Source organism: Sphaeramia orbicularis, chromosome 16 (assembly GCF_902148855.1).
Source record: "Sphaeramia orbicularis chromosome 16, fSphaOr1.1, whole genome shotgun sequence".
Taxonomy (NCBI): Eukaryota; Metazoa; Chordata; class Actinopteri; order Kurtiformes; family Apogonidae; genus Sphaeramia; species Sphaeramia orbicularis.
Genome location: NC_043972.1, coordinates 60,106,142 through 60,110,967, shown reverse-complemented (window position 1 = coordinate 60,110,967; position 4,826 = coordinate 60,106,142). Strand labels below are relative to the sequence as shown.

General features: G+C 40.1%; 1 long non-coding RNA gene across 1 annotated transcript in view; it reads left to right on the top strand.

Annotated features, from left to right (window-relative positions):
* The first annotated feature begins 602 nt into the window (after nt 1-602).
* The window catches only part of LOC115435925 (uncharacterized), a 19,247-nt gene continuing 15,023 nt past the window's right edge, over nt 603-4,826 (top strand). Inside the window, exon 1 of the long non-coding RNA XR_003937754.1 lies at nt 603-613. This is a non-coding gene — a long non-coding RNA (uncharacterized LOC115435925). The remainder of the gene's footprint in view (nt 614-4,826) is intronic.

Genomic DNA, 4,826 nt, shown 5'->3' with positions numbered 1-4,826 from the left:
TGTATGGTCCTACAGTGTGGTGCATCCTCTGGTGTATGGTTTTACAGTGTGGTGTATCCTCTGGTGTATGGTTTTACAGTGTGGTGTATCCTCTGGTGTATGGTCCTACAGTGTGGTGTATCCTCTGGTGTATGGTCCTACAGTGTGGTGTATCCTCTGGTGTATGGCCCTACAGTGTGGTGCATCCTCTGGTGTATGGTCCTACAGTGTGGTGCATCCTCTGGTGTATGGTTTTACAGTGTGGTGTATCCTCTGGTGTATGGTCCTACAGTGTGGTGTATCCTCTGGTGTATGGTCCTACAGTGTGGTGTATCCTCTGGTGTATGGTCCTACAGTGTGAGCAGTCAGGTCGCATACGAGCATCGGTCAGTACAGTGTGAGAACATGAATCGTGAGCCTGACTTTATGATTGATTCACACAGTTTGAGATGGAGCTGTGAGCAACGATCGAAATAATCGCACAGTGTATGAACGCCTTTAGTGAACACTTGTCCTTTGCTGAGATAATCCATCCACCTCACATCTGTGGCAGATCCAGATGCTGATTAGAGAGCAGGATTATTGCACAGGTGGGCCTTAGGCTGGCCACAATAAAAGGAAGGCCACTCTAAATGTGCACTTTTCTCACACAGCACAATGCCACAGATGTCACCAGTTTGGAGGGAATATGCACTGGTCATGTGACTTCAGGAATGTCCAGCAGAGCTTCTGCTGTGAACTGAATGTTCATTTCTCTCCCATCAGCCATCTGCAAAGGTGTTTCAGAGAAATCATGAAGAAGACTGATGAGGAAAATGGTGGTCACACCAAATACTGACTGGTTTTCTGACCCCCCTGGACCAGCCAATACAGTAAAAGTGCACATTTAGAGTGGCCTTTTATTGTGGCCCCCCTAAGGCCCACCTGTGCAATAATCCTGCTGTCTAATCAGCATCTGGATCTGCCACACCTGTGAGGTGGATGGATTATCTCAGCAAAGGACAAAGGAGAAGTGCTCACTAACACAGATTTAGACACATTTATGAACAATATTTGAGAGAAATAGGCCTTTTGTGTACATAGAAAAAGTTTTAGATTGTTGAGTTCAGCTCATGAAAAATGGGAGCAAAAACAAAAGTGTTGCATTAATAAATTTTTTTCAGTGTATATAAAAACTATAATTAAAAGAAAAAACGATAACTGAAACTGTATTGTGTGTTTACAAAACTAACTAAAACGGATAAAAATGATGGACAAAATTCCCTTCGTTTTTGTCTTTGTCAATGTCAGATTGATGTGAAATCAATTTATTTTCCTTGGACAATTTTAGCTAGCAGCACCATAAGACGACACTTTTTGGTCCGTCACTTGTGTTCACTTGTGGTTTCCAGTCGTCTTCTGGTCCCCACTCTACCTGGAAACATGGAGACTAAAGCAGCAGAGTCCTGTCTGGGATTGATTTGAATACGACGACAGAGAAGAAGAGAAAAGATATACAGTGGCGGCTGCTCGTCTTTCAGACAGGGGAAGCTCATTGTCGGCTTACATCAAAAAAATTGTCAAGTTATTTAAACATAAATTCGGCCCTCCGTTCTTTGTGATTTGTATATTTACATTGCAAGAAATGAACAAGTAATTTGGTAGTGGTTTCTCTGATTTCACAGCAGAATGTGTGATGGTATTAAACTGAACTGTGTCAGTGAAGGAGCAGATCTGAAAACAGCTGTCAATCAAACGGGATTCAGCCTTTCGACCGATCCTCCAATCAGCACGTGGAAGCTCAGCATCCGGCCCAGCCTAGCTCCGCCCACAGCTCCATTCACGCCCAGAGACGCTGATCGTCTACGGACAAATGCGCTGAGCAGAGATGGAATGAGAAAACACAGACACGGGAATGGAGGAGAAGTGAACAACATCCAGTCCACTGATCTGGGATCAGACTGATTCTGAACCAACTGGTCTGAGAGATGAACGTGTCCCAACACATTTGGAGTCAATGAAATGAAAACAACTGAACAGATTTGAGCATTTAATGGGAGTCATTTTAGAGGAAGCTGAGCTTCCACTGCAGTCTGACACAAACACCTTTGAAGATATAAAAAAACTAAAAGCAAGCATTTAGAAAATAACGAAAACTAATAAAAACTAGCAAACCTGCTCTAAAACGAATTAAAACAAACTGAATTAGAGAAAAAAAAATCAAAACTAAATAAAACTAAACTATAATGAAAAATCCAAAACTATTAGAACCTTGCCCATAACTGGTGTTTTTCCATCCTTCTACTGGTGTAAATGCACTGGAATGTCAGTCAAACCTGTGACTTCCCACCCATGAACTCGTTCTAGATCCATGTTCTCCCAGTTCCGAGTTCTGACATCATGTAACAATGGCGCCCCCCCATGGATGTGGTGTTTACGCAGATTCTTTATTAAGAGTATTGCTCTGACCAAGGTTCTAATAGTTTTGGATTTTTCATTATAGTTTAGTTTTATTTAGTTTTGACTTTTTTCTCTAATTCAGTTAGTTTTGATTTGTTTTTAGAGCAAGTTTGCTAGTTTTTATTAGTTGTTATTTTCTAAATGTTTAGTTTTAGTATTAGTTTTAGTTTAGTCGTCTCTTTTCTCTTCTTCTCTGTCGTCGTATTCAAATAAATCCCAGACAGGACTCTGCTGCTTTAGTCTCCATGTTTCCAGGTAGAGTGGGGACCAGAAGACGACTGGAAACCACAAGTGAACACAAGTGACGGACCACAAAGTGCCGCTAGCTAAAATTGCTAGAGCGAAATAAATTAATTTTGTATCAATCCGACATTGACAAAGACGAAAATGAAGGGAATTTTATCCATAATTTTTATCCGTTTTAGTTAGTTTTGTAAACACACAATACAGTTTCAGTCAGTTATCATTTTTTCTTTTAATTATAGTTTTTATTTATTTCAGTTAATGAAAATGTTTTTACAATTCTAGTTTTTGTCATTTTGTTAGTTTGTGTTAACGATAATAACCTTGGGTGTGACTTGCCTGGAACGTTACAAAGTGGTGAGTCGTGGTTTGAAGTCGTGACTTACAGGCTGAAAAACCGTCCTTGAACGCAGCACTAGCGTCTTTCCCAGTCCGTCTGCGCTCATGCCTTTGTACTGGCATCATGTGCACTGACAGCATCTGAATGTGCAGTGTGTTAAAGGTGTGTGTTTCTGGAAAAACTGGTTTGAATGTCACCTTTAAACAGAGGATGTCCAACATGTGCAGGAGTCTTAAAGGCTGATGAATCGGGTCCATCTGAACCGGTGGTGGTGGTGGTGGTGGTGGTGGGTGGGGTCCAACTCATGTCAGTTCAGTTCCACACTCAGCCCAGTATGATGTGAACTGGGCCGGACTGGTACGATATGAGCAGAGAAAACAGTACAAATACATTATGATAACGTTTACATCGACGTTTCCTTAAAAAGCTGAATAACATGAACAATCTGAAATATCTTTAGGAAAACGAGTGCAATTGCACCAATATTCTGCCTGTTTATCATGTGCACATGTGCATTATGACTTACATTACAAATCCAAATCCACACAACATTTAGTACCAGGCAGAATGTTGGTACAATTACATTTACTTCTCTTAAGACATTTCAGGTTGTTCACATTTTTTGTTAAAGGTTCGTTTGTTCAAACTTGTAGTTGTCATTAACCCTTTCATGCCTACTGGTCACTCCAGTGGTCAGTTCTTCTGCAGCTGTTCTCTTGTAGATTCACAGGTTTGGTTGTTTTAGTTCCATATCAGCCCACACAGTGGACGCTTATGCACCATCCCATAATACACTGACGTTCAGACCAGTACTGTGACTTTCCTGTTCTTCATAAACCTGATCTGCACTGACATATTTGGGTGTAAATCAATTGCTAATTGTTATTAGACTGCAATTAACAGTTTTTTTTTTGTTTCTTTTTTTTTTTTTTTAACAAAAAGGTTGGTTTTTTTTCATATTTTTTGAGTGAATAACAACTAGCATAAAATGTGAGAAAACATCAGATCAGTGGCATTAAAAATGATTTTTATTTCATTGTTTCCACACAGTATAACAGCAAATACATGTTTCTTTGCTTCAAAAATTAAATTAATTAAATGGTGCCCAGCTAAGTGGACATTTTTGTAACTCCGCGAAAATAGGTTCATAAAAAAATTTCAATCACATTGTTTTTTTCATGCCTAAATTTGACTAAAAGCACTCAGGGAAAAAAAATCTTGATTAAGGTTCTCATAATTCACACATGAAAGGGTTAATTTTCGGTAACTCTGATCAGATTTTACTGGAGATCATATTCATCTGTAAGTGGAACCTGAAAAAAATAACAATAATAACAATTAATGAATTCATTTATGAATTAGGTAATTAAAAAAAAAAAAAAAGTGGAACCTGAATTTAAGTTATTTTGACACCACTGATCTTTCATATGTTCGGTGAAATTAGTGCATTTCACACATTCATTCCATGGGTCGAACCCTTTTGGGGGGGGGGGGGGCAGTCTGTGATTCAAAATACGAATGGAATCAAAAAGAAACATGTCACATAAAACTGATGAATATCACTGTGTGTGTTCAGGGAGGAGCTCTGCTGTCATGACCCACACAACCACGGGCTCACACAGGTCCGAGTCCTGCCTTGGACCCGGGTCAGACAGGTCCGAGTCCTGCCTTGGACCCGGGTCAGACACAGACCACATTTATAGGAGCTCATATTTGACTCAGATTGCTTCGGTTTTCTCCACGACCCTGAGGACAGGCCAAAGGAGCTGCAGTCCCATCTGCAGGACGCTGGTCTTCTACATGTGCTCCTAAATGTGACACAGAC